The sequence below is a fragment of the Medicago sativa genome, chromosome 6 (assembly GCF_051527215.1).
Source record: "Medicago sativa cultivar Bolivia chromosome 6, Bolivia_mono, whole genome shotgun sequence".
NCBI lineage: Eukaryota > Viridiplantae > Streptophyta > Magnoliopsida > Fabales > Fabaceae > Medicago > Medicago sativa.
In genome coordinates, this window is record NC_140754.1 from 92,800,412 (window position 1) to 92,812,930 (window position 12,519).

The window sequence follows — 12,519 nt, forward strand, 5'->3', positions numbered from 1 at the left end:
ATACCTTACACACTTATGTTACCGACATCCTTCATATTAGAGATGCTTTACAATGAAATGGAAATACAACATTAATGCATGTTCTTAGGGAACAAAATATGTGTGCGAGATTTTATGGCTAAGGAAGGATCACATGCAAGGTGCTTCGTTCGTTGGAATTGTCCTCCGCCTGGCATGGAATCTCTCATTACGAGAGATAAGTTTGGAACGTAATTTTGTCTCTCTTTCTTTTTTTCTTTTTCTTTTTTCCTCGTTACTTTGTAACACTACTAAAAAAATACAACAAATTTAATTTCTTTAAAAGAGAATTAATTGATATAAAAATATGATAAAACATCTCTATTTTATTCTCTCTTTCTTTAAGGAAAAAATCTCTATTTTATTTTCTTGATTTGTCGTGTTAGCGTGTATTATATGGGATGAACATTAATTCTCTAAGCAACTTTCCTCATAAACTAAGCAACTACTACAAGTATTTTGGAACCCGACCAGATCTCTTGTGTGAGTTATCCGGTAGCTAGATTCACAAATTATACGTGTAGAAAAGTGAATTTAGAGTTTAAAATTCCGACCTCTTTGTATCTGGTTAACTCATTTTTATAAAACCGGCTTGTAAGGTGATGATTGTCTCACTTATAAATACATTGTTAGACCATGTCATATTATCTTTTATCCGATGTGGGATTTTTTAGCACATGCCTCACGTCCCGAACGAACATCTAGGGCGGAGACATTAATGGAGGGTGACACGATACCGTAAGAACCGCAAGATCGAACATTTGGAGCGTGGACATAAATGGAAGGTGGCCCTATAACGGAAACCTTATAGCATGTAGCCTAACGGATCATAGAGGAGGTTCGATACCATGTTGAAATTTTGGGTCAAACTCATTCTTACAAAAATCGACTTGTGATGTAAGGATTGCACCCACTTATAAACAAATTGTCGAAACCAAGTCATATCATCTCTTATCGATGTGAGACTCTTTAACATATATTAGTGTCTATATAAATTATATATGACGACCAAAGTCTAATCTAATAGAAAAAGTTGATTTTTTATATCTTGTTGAATTATTTTAAAATTTTGATTATGAAAAATATTTATATTTAACTTTTTTTGGTGTAATCTTACTATATTAAAGGGAAGCCAGTACTGCTTGCAAACCCTAGAAATTTCCTAAGCTGGCTCTACCATTTTATCATGCTGATTCCTTGAGCGGGAAAACCCTAGGTTCCAAATTTGATTAAAAGACAGCATTGCCCTTCTGTTTGGTAGATGTGAGGAGCTGATATCACATGTGTTAGGAATTCTGGACGTTAAAAATGCAAAGCCATGTGCAGAGTCTGCAGAGTGTTGACTATTCAATCCTTGGTGTGTCTATGGTCGGCAATGTGAATTGGTTTGGAAACTGAAAAATACAATTAGCCAATAGGAGTAAAGGGTCGGTTTCATAACAGAAAATTGAGCAATTGAAGTAAAGGGTCGGTTTGGTTTAGTACAGAACAAAAGAACATGTTCTTCTTCCTCTTCTTCTGTTTATTCCTTCAAGCTGACCTCTATCTTTTCCTTTCTTCTTCCTCTTCTCTCTGAAAAACAGAACCCAAACACTCTCTCTCTCATACAGTTTTGATTTTCCCTTCTTCTTCCTCTTCTCCAAACCCATTTTCAAATTTTCCCTTCACAAACCATACGGTTTTGTTCTAATTGATTTTATTCCATACGGTTTTGATTTGATTTAATCTCATTAGTTTTGTTCTGATTGTGCAGGTTGTAAGATTCAAGGAATGGATCAAAAATATTTGATTTTTGTTTTCAAGAGGTGCTTCTGATATTGATTTGTATAATTTTGGGTTGAAGGTCTGATTTTGATTTCGTGTCAGTGTGCTTTATAATGGTAAATTTGTGTTTTCAATAAGTGCTTCTGTGTGTTCTAAGGTAGAGAGTAGAATATTGAATTTTGAACATCATGGTGGGTTTTGTTTTCAATTGATTCTATGCTCATTTGGTACTTTGCATGCTAACTGTTTGATTCTATGCTCATTTGAATATATGCATTCTATTTTGTATGATATATTCTAACCTTAATTTTATATGGACCTAAAATTGAATGTGGTTTGTGTTGATGAATGAATGGCAGTTACAGAAAGAGGGGAAGCATGGTTTCTCCAGGAGGAATACTCATATCTTTAAATTTATAGAGTAAGTCAAATCCGAAAGCAAAAATCTTATATTTTTTTTTCCTATGCACTTCAACAGATCATGTCATCTTGGTTCTGGTTTATTTTATTTTTTTCATACACCTTTCATTTGTAAAAGTCATATTCTCAAATGGTAGTTTTCTTTGCATGGAAACCATCTTTGTAAATGTCTCACCTAGAAAATTTCAACATAACAAGAACAATAAGGAGGCGGCTGATGTTTTGCTTACCCTAACAGGTTTTTTGAATATTGTCTTCACTTCCTCTATTGTGAGAAATGCATGATTGTAGATTCTGTTTTAACATTGTTCTTTTCAATCTATAATTGCACTATCATTTTCATTGAAAAAGCTAATTTAAATTGAAACGAAGATGCCTATGACTTGAAAAAATATTCCTCCAATTTAAGTTAGCATGGTAATTACTTTGGTTCCTCAAAATTAAGTATGCTTCCTTCACTTTCGTTTCTTAATTTATAGTGCTAGAGTTGAGAGCCTAACACCGGCATGTTTAAGTTGTAGTATTTTGATTGTTGTGTGTGCTTCAAACTTAGGTGCCTCTACAAGTGTTATTTCTGTCAATTTTGTTTAATGTCAATGTGGTTTGCAAATTGTGTTCTGATTTATTTAACAATAACTAACATTTCATTTTCATTTTATTTTTGCAGGTTAATTTTCTAATGGAAAGGTAATGTATTGTTACTTTAATTTTTGCAGATCCATTGCCTATTACGAGTTTTCTTTTTATTAGAAATTTTCATTGTTTATATTATTAGATCCAAAGTGTCTCAAGAAGCAATTCGGTGATGATCGGTGTCGTTGAGGTAATTCTTGGATGTGCTTATCATATGGTATCTGATCATTCTCCGAATTTGAGAGAAACTAAATAGTATATTTTTCTTTCATTTTGACATTGTGAATTTATATGATATGAAATTTGATTGCTTTATGGTGTTGTTTACGTGTAGTGAAAGTGAGTATGAGGGAGAGATTCCATGGTATGATGAAAGCTACTTTGCACTCTAAGTGTTTGATAAAAGGATCACTAGAATTTACACAAGGCTTTCTTGATGGCAAGTCCTCAAAATAGTAGACACGGGTCCTATGTTGTGTGGTAGATAAACACTTTCATTGTAGTGTATCAATAGTTTGGAGTTTTAGAACAATGTAGTAAAAACAAAATCATAAAGAAACATTGTATGTTGCAATGCTGATTTTCTTTGGTCTGCTCACAACCTTGCAGGAACAGAAATGCTATGAAGTCGCGATGTAGATTTGGACGATTTTGACGTGGAAAAATGAGAAGGGGTTGTCAAGAATGCAAGGGACATGCTGAGCAGTTGTAATCGGACCAATTTTCTACCGGAAATTCACCTGATAGTTTTGCAGGTTGGTCTTTATGGATCTATTTTAAAATTTTATCTTAGCATTTAAGATTAAAAAAAATCATTCATTGCAGGTAAAATCCTCCGTTTAACTGTATAGGAAGGAGCTGAGTATAGTTGAGGGTTATAGAGCAGCTATTGTGTTTTTTGAGTGTATGGGAAGGATTTTTTGGGTGAAGCTAGCAGATTCATTTAAAGACGTGATCCAATGTTCAATAATTCTTCTTCAAACTCATGTCATCTTTTTGATTGTTTCATGTATCTCTTCTTTTGGAAGTAAAAGACTTTCAAAAAACGCAACTCATCAGCTTTTCAGTTCCTTTCTTCGTCTGCTTTCTCTATATTATTGCCATGGTTGCAGATTCGGAGCTCAAATCCTACCTCTTTACTAGATTTTTTGCCAATAGTGTTTTCTCCGCATGCGTCGTTGAGGTAAGGAATATTAAAGATTTTTTGTTATGCTCTGCTCATATTCTCATTGTGCTCAAATCGTACCTCAATATTGCCCTTTGTGAAGGTTATACCATTATTAAAGATCTACACAACTAACACATTGCTGATAGAAAATTGGATCAAGTTAGTTATTAAAAGTATTTGAGTTGGTTTTACATTGATATTTTTTTAAGTCTACTTTTTTAAAGAATTTGGTAGGTTATCAATTAGTAAATAAACATTTAAATGCTTAATACTGATTTTTACATTTGTCTCAATTTTTTTTTCAAGTTTGATATGAGACAATGGAGCTACATGGAACACAAGTTTTGAAACATGGAAAGTTTCGATCTGTCTGCTCCGGCTACGGATCTGTAATAAAATACGGTCAATTTTTGATTCATAGTTGCTCTCTCCCTTTATCAACAATGCTTCTCCCGTCGCTGAATCTCAAACATCCACCCTGCTTAATGCTCTATTCTATCGTCGTACAGATTTGCTGATTTTGTGAAGTTTCTCTCAAGGTAACCACTTTACCCTTTCTATGAATTGAATTGAGTTTTGAGTCTCATCACTCTCCACCTTCTATTCTCTTCTTCAATTTAATTCATTGTTGGTAACGTATTTGGGATTAGGGTCACAACACAATCGGGTTTGGGTTTCGACGAGAATAGGGTCAGCGTTGATTGAATGAGATTTGGGATTGAAACTGAATTCACTGGTTTTGTTTATATATTTGACCTCAATCTGTAGTTGCTCAATATCAATCTAATTAGGACTGTTATTCCTCTTGCTATCTATGCTTTTTAATATTACAGTCATGGTTCTATTTTGAGTTGTAATATGAGTTTGTAGGATGATATGTTATGTTGTTAGCTTGCTTTAAGAAAATGTCGCATGAAAGACTGATCTTGATGAATGATGTTCAAATTATTTGTGTTACAAGCACTTCTCACTTCCTCCGCAATGTTCTTTGTAACCTTCAAAACATCAAAATCTATCAAAAAATCCTCCAACATCAAAAATCCTCCATTATTCTGATTTTGACATTTAATTTGCTACACAGGCAAAGGGTGGTGGTTCTCAGCTGACTACCTTTACACCCTGTGTTGATTTTCCTAATTCTTTTGCTTGCATATTTTGTTTGGTATTGAACATGTGCATCCATTTTATAAAAATCCTACAATTCTTTCTAATTAAAAAAAACCATCTTATAATGCTGACAGCACCTTCATTAATAGTCTAATTATGACAAGCTTACCATTGTTTACGTAACACCCATACCGGACGTATCTAGAAAGTCGACACGTGCGTTAATATTAGTACCGGATACATTAAAATATACAACAATTAAAATCTTCGAATGAATAATATTTACATCAAGTTCCGTTCGTATAAATAATAATACAATACAACTCATCCATACATAAAAATACATCCTTGAAGTCCATAACATCCTGCGTGACTTCACGAACGAACCCTTGAAGTAATATCCATCCGGCACCGAACATGCATAAACATCCTGCTTATCTGAAACAAATAAGGATTGGGATGAGACATAATGTCTCGGTGAGTTCCCCTAAATCCTAGGCTATAGGCAACCTCGGGGGAAACCTACGGTCACCACGTGTCTACATTACAACACGACGGTTGATTATACGTGTGTGGGGACTTGCATACTTAGACGGTAGTGCATACTAGAGCCGTCATAGTCTTATCTCACTTGTTATAGGCTTCACTTCCTATACGTGTCATGGCGGTCGAGAGGGAACCTAGAACCGCATTGCCAAGAATACACGCTAAGTATCGAGGCCTAAGCATAACATGATCATGGCACGATTCTAAACCGGACGATTAGGGGAATCCTAAGATCGTCATCGGTAACATGTTCATTTCTTGTTCTAATCCATGTTCTGTACCTGTCTTAAAGCATCTAATGCTCTTATTCTCGTACATAATCGTACATGAGTTCCTACGTGTTCATAATCATAATCGTGCATGGAACCATAATCATAACATACATAAACGTAACTAAGTTCATTTATGTTAGCGTTGAACAAACATTATTATCTTGGTTCATTTTACGGATAGTCCCGGGTGGAGTAACCCCGAAATCAATCCCATACATGACCGATGTACGTACATCGGACTCCCTCGGTGTCGTGCGGGTCCCTTGCGGCTTAAACCGTTCCCCTTAGGTCGAGAACCTCCCGTATCCCCCGGCGTGGATAACAAGAGACACGAACACCTACGTCTTGTTACTCGGTGACATGCGGGTCCCTTACGGCTTGAATCGTTCTCATAGTGAGAACCCCTTGTATCCCCCGATGTGGATATCAAGAGACATGTCACCTACACTTATTAGTCATAGTCTTGTCGTGCATAAGTTAAACATATACATACTTGAGTGCTTACCTCGGAACCTTAATCGAACCGATTAGTGGTAAACTCTTACTTGTTCATATTCATACCTAATCATGGTGGAGAGACTAACTAGTCAAACCACGGCTTACGTACTTGCTTAATCATACTAGCTCTTGTGCGAAGAGATTACACTTCGCGTCTTATCACTCTAGGGATTCTTGCTAAACATACTAGTTCTCGACTAGCTAAGCCGAGGCTCTACATACATTCCCTTTCTTAGTTCATTACTACCCCATCATGCTTAAACTCTCTTAAGTCATCTTTGTGACCCATGTTAAATTGCCATGATTATCGGTTCGAGTTCTATGGATGATTGGTACATTTTTCTATTAATTCCGAGGACCCAAAATGCCATAACCCAAGTAACAAACCATTTAGAAATTCAAAGTTTTAACCAAGTCAAGATGGTTCCGGTTGTAAAATAAGTGAAAACGAGTAAAAATATACGTCAACACGATCGCATCGGACCCCCACACGACTGGCCCCAAGCACCCGAGCACAAAACAACACAAAAGTTGCCCTGTCGGGGGCGCCTGGCGCCGGAGAGTGGGCGCCTAGCGCTGGCCTCTCTGACTTTGGGCGCCTAGCGCCCTTGTTCAGGCGCAGCGCTGCGAACCTGCGTGTTTCGGCTGCGGGTTCGTGGCATTTTCGACCCAAAACTCCAATTTTTTATCTCCTAAATGTACCAACTCATTCCAAACATTGTTAACAAGTTTATGTACTCAAAATAGCTTACGAAAACATATATAAGATCAAGTTCCATGGCAATTTATCATGTCACACAAGGCATGGCTTTAGGTTCAATAAAAGGTCATAGAAACTAAACTAGCACAAAACATGAATATCCAACCCAAAGGTAGGTTACTCTATCTATAGAACTCACCTAGTCATGTTGTGAACTTGATTCCAAAGCTTCAAGCATCTTCTTTACTCCATGTCTCAAAACCCTAACTTTTGACTCACCAACAACTACGGCCTTAACTCCACAATCCATCTTCAAATCATCTTCTTCTTTGTTTCTTAATCATGAATAAACCTTAGCTTGCATCATCTTCTCTTGACATCAACAAACCCCATTTCTTCATGAACTTATCTTAAGGAGAAAGAGTGGAACAACCCAAACCAAACCCCCACAACTTGGAAGATCATATAGGAACATAACCCACAAGCTTGACATGAGTAAAAGGAAGAAATTATGGAAGAAAAAAGAAGAGAGGGTGGCGCATGAGAAGAGGGAAGGAAGAGAAAGCTCTTGCCCAAAAAACCTAGAGAGAGAGAGAAGATTGGAAATGAGATATTCTTTGGCCATTTCCATATAAATATCTCTTAATCGAGCAATTACCAAAATGCCCTTGCCTTAAACGTGTTACATCCGTCTACGATACTTATCTCGTATTAAGCCGACATCTCGTAATAAATATTTCCATCACACTTACTTTCCATGAATAAAATTCATCGACACGATCAACGGTTAATATACCGATACCGTCGGGCGGGATATTACGGTTTCAATATTTTACTTATGATACACCAGAAGGGACAAAAGGGTGCAACTGTCTTGATTTTAACAAGTGCCATGTTCAAGCTAGCAGGTTAGATCATCACTACCTTATTCATTAAATTACTCTAATACAAATGTTTAGACTTCAAACATTTTTTTTCCTTTCTAAATGTAGACAATGATAAGCCAAATCTATCAAATGCATGGTTTGACTCAAAGTTGCTCATTAATTTAGATCGTCCACAAGTTGAGAAGTTTAAGAATGGGTAACATAATATATGTATAATATATTATTATGAAGAAAATTTTCCTTTTTTATATTTTATATTATTTAATTCAGTTGGTAGATTTTCTGCTAATTAGAAAATCAAATGGATATGGATCTAAAGGTACTTCTAATGAGTAATGTTTGTGTTCTTATCATTTTGATCTTTTCCACACTCATTTTTTCTTTGCAAGAAGTTTCATTTTTTCTCAAACAAGAACTGGTGGGCGAAGAACATATTAGTAGACTAATGGTAGAATACTGTGGTGGAAGTTCTAGATTGAGGGTGTTGTTTCTCTCATTCAATCTATGATTTGTCCTTTTGATTGTGTTGATTTCCCTTTTTATTAGTTTAATTGAATTTAATTTATGGCTTTGTATTCATTTTTGTTGATGTTGTTGTTCCTGTTGATGAAAAAAATTATCGTAGAATTGTCTATTTTCTTTGCTGCTATTTTATGCAGATTTAGGCTTTTTTAGTTAAACTTTGGAAGTCTTTTGTGCGTTGGCATTTTTCTTCTATCAATCGAGTGACGATGACCATCTTTTCGATGTTAAGTTTTGTTATTATATGGTAATTTTCAATGCATTTCATATACTATTAGGCAAGATCATTACTCAACTCAATAAGTATTATGTGAGAGATAAGCTTAGATGCTAGATGAAGGCATATAATACTTAGAGTATCTTCTGCTTCAAATGCAGGTGAGTTTTTCTTTCAGACATCGTTGTTGTAATGATATCTTAAGGCGCTGCTTGCAACAGTCACGAACTATGTTCAACTGGAATAGATTGCTAATGAAGATTCTAGGGAACCACTGCTCACAGTTGCCATGGTGGCCAACAAAAGGACTTGCATCCTCTTTGTCTTTGTTACTTATAGGCATTTTCTAGGTGGTATACTAATGTTTTCCTTTCATTGCCTTCTTAAAAGGTGGATTATATATTCATACATTGGCCACATTTGTGCTCTACCATGTGTTAATGTTGCATATTTACATGTAGTCATGTTAGGTTATAACATTGTATGTTAATTTAATCTATAAAAAAAAGCATTGTATGTTAATTTATTAATTGCTAATTAAATTCACATGGAGCATAGATCTCTGGGAGGAAGAAAACTTGCAATCAATATATCTTATGCTTGCTTAATTGGTTTTTGTCATTTTTTTTAATCAAATCTTCCAAAAAAAAAATCTAATTTTAGTCAACACAATTCTAATAATAATATCTAAGATCAGGCTATTTCATACCCTCCTCCACACTTTTTTTGTCACGTTTTTTTTAACAAAACTTTCAACAAAATCTCAGTCTATTTCATAAAAAAAAAAATGTGACACTTGGTAAATCGCATGCAAGTATTGTGGACCATAATCAAGGTTTCTTGCAAAACAAATATGATAAGCTATGTTTTTTTTTAAACTCACCTATTAAGATATGTCATAATCATATTGAGGTTTCTTGCAAGAACTGTCTTTGTAAGTTAGGCATACTAACAACAATTATAGAAAATATCCCTTAAGCCATGCAACAAATGAAGCACCATAATTGACCCGTGCGATAGCACGGGGCGGCGAACTAGTTCATATTTAATATTCTATATCTTGGACGGAGAGGACTTGTAACAAAAAAATTTGGATAGGAAAATAATAAGATGAGTTAAAATTTTATTCCTTCTAAAAAAAAGATGAGTTTATTATTCATAAAACATTTAAAAACAAAAATGGAAAAAATGAGAAAAATAAAGCTTGTACGGTACTTAGCTATGAAGTTTGTCCTTTAGCTAAACACCAACTACTTCTGTAATTGTACTACTCACTCACTATGCTGCAGAGACAGAGAGTAATGGAGAATCCAAAGATAAAGCGCATCCACCTCGTTATCAACGAAGTGGTTGGTGATACTTTGTTTGTTCGGTTACACATGTCTTTCATGCAGAAGTGTAATGTTATGGACATACTTTAGATTCAGTGATTAGGCTTGTCTAGGTTGAGATCTTCTCTTTTAAATGAAAGTGTACATAAGAATATTTTTAAAATTACTTTTGTGATTTTTCCTTTTTAAAATTGCTCATTCTTTTGATCTATCCAAAGTTAACGCACGTTCGACATTTTCCGACGAAAGTTAATTCACATTGGCGCTTTTAAAATCGATTAATCCAACTTAAAAAGAGATTGAAGCTGACCTTAAAAATTGTCAAGCGCGAGTTAACTTTCGTTGAGTCAAGTAAATGAGTAGTTTTGAAATGGAGAATGACAATTTTCAAATATTTTTTACATCTTTGTCGATTAAATCTACAATGGTAATAAACTAATAAGGACACGTTAAATAGACTCAATATGTACATGTCATTTATATCATATGTATTGCGTCATTTATGCGTGCCTTTAAAAAATTGAAAAGAAATTCAAATAGAAAGAATAAGATGAATTTGAAAGGTGAGACAAACTTATACATATTTTATTTCTTCTTCGATTATGAGACTCGTTAATTTTTGATGAGGGATATAGTCCTTGTATAGTTGTCGGTAACGAGATAAGTACTCATTTTTTTCTTCCTCCAATGGAGGTCCTTAACCGGTTGGGGTCCTTGTTAACCAAAAGATTCTCCGTTGAAGATGCCCTCAAGATAATGTCTAACGGCTGCCATTATGACATTCTTTAACCACCTTTAAATAATAAGTTTTTATAAAAATTGATACATTCAATGCATTGAAAATCAAACTATTTAACTTTTTCTACAAACACTTTCTTAATTATGAATTGTTAAATTGTGTCCATAATGCTCTCGTTAACAAGACCTTATAAAAAAGACGTTGACACAATTTAAATTGTGGATACTATAATCAAGTAGGTTCCACCATCGTTATATATTTATCTATTTAAATGGAGGGAATTGAAAAGATTTTAAACGGAAGGATCTTAACATTTGACAAATTTACATAAATAAATTTGTTTTACATCATACACAGATATGTTACAAGAGAGGAAAAAAAATTAAGAGAATCTATTTTCAATTGATAAAATTGGAATTCTCTCAAGCGGAGAAAAAAACGTGAAAAATAGTGTGAAAATCTAGACTAGTATGCAAAAGTTTTGTTTCGTACATAGTTTATTTTATGGCTTCTATGCGTAAATGTTAGAGTCTATGTTTGGTTCATTTTTAAAGGGGTCAAAATTAATTTTAAATGTGTAGAATTTATTCAGAACAGCCATATATGTAAGTTGGACGTCACATCTTAATTTAAAATCTTAATCTTTGAGTTAAGGATCTTCTCACTTATAAAGTGTTTAATCTTTACTTTTCCAAGCAATGTGAGACTTCTAACTCACCTCACATTCGCCACAACAACTATAAAATTGGGTTTTTGATTCTAAGTTTAATTTTAACACTTAAGATTATTGTTCAACATTTTTTTTTTACATGAATGTATTCAAAGATACACATAAATATAAGTTTCTTAACATTTGTAACCAAAAAATAAGGAAAATTGCGTTGACACATTCCATTTGGCCGGGACACACATGTAAAATACGCTTTTGCCCCCTCGGCGGTTAACTCGCCGAGGAATTTGAAATCCGGCTGCAGTTAGCTGCCGAGGAATTCCTCGGTAGTTAATTGCCGAGAAAAGCCGTTTCATCGGATGAAACGGTCACTGCTCCCCCTACACACTATTTTCTCATCACCTTCCATACAACTCCAATCCAACCCAAAATCCTAAATTTTTTTCCATCAAATCTTGCTCCAAAATGATTCAAGCATCAAGCATAGGATGATTCAACACACTTTTGACGTAAAAAAACGGGTATTGTGCATTTTATTCGGTTTATTTTTTGGAAATGTTACACTGTCATGGTTGGTTTACAACGTCGATCACGTAACAACGGCATGGGGAATCTCGGCGGTTGCCGAGGAAATCTTCGGTACCTTCTTGCCGAGGAAAACTTCGGTAGTTAACTACCGAGGAACTCTTGGGAAAAAATTTTGGTGCGAAAAAATGGCGGCCTACGCCATTTTTTCCAAACTTTTTTCTTTGTTTTTTTTTTGTTTTTTTTGTTTTAGTTCATTATGGCATTGATGTTTATGCATTAGTTAGTTGTTAATTCATATTTATGTGTTGTTTAATTATAGTAATGACCGAGAACGCGGAAGATGTTTCGGAAGAGACAAAACATAATTTTGTCCAAATTTCGGAGATGTCAAGCCGCCTAAGGTTGAAGTCAAACCAAACATTGAACAAGCTTCTAAATATGTTAGCCCCGGTGTCGTCCCACTTCAAGCCCACGAAGTGGACACGGCTAGGTTTTTTTC

At 34.8% G+C, this 12,519-nt stretch overlaps 2 long non-coding RNA genes across 31 annotated transcripts; one reads left to right on the forward strand and one right to left on the reverse strand.

The window, feature by feature from the left end:
- Nucleotides 1-1,133: 1,133 nt before the first annotated feature.
- On the forward strand, nt 1,134-9,274 carry LOC146918284 (uncharacterized). Of its 30 annotated transcripts, none has more exons than XR_015016102.1 (11): nt 1,134-1,861; nt 2,142-2,440; nt 2,870-2,889; nt 2,986-3,025; nt 3,170-3,315; nt 3,445-3,590; nt 3,661-4,018; nt 4,310-4,542; nt 7,977-8,034; nt 8,119-8,782; nt 8,914-9,274. It is a non-coding gene; the product is annotated as an uncharacterized LOC146918284 (long non-coding RNA). The 30 variants fall into 30 exon arrangements; XR_015016121.1 differs by having other exon boundaries at nt 8,119-8,209; XR_015016120.1 differs by lacking the exon at nt 8,914-9,274 and adding an exon at nt 4,104-4,162 and having other exon boundaries at nt 8,119-8,366.
- LOC146918285 (uncharacterized) lies at nt 5,234-7,893 on the reverse strand. The gene is made up of 2 exons (XR_015016131.1): nt 7,326-7,893; nt 5,234-5,548 (listed from the first exon to the last, which is right to left on the reverse strand). It is a non-coding gene; the product is annotated as an uncharacterized LOC146918285 (long non-coding RNA).
- Nucleotides 9,275-12,519: the final 3,245 nt, after the last annotated feature.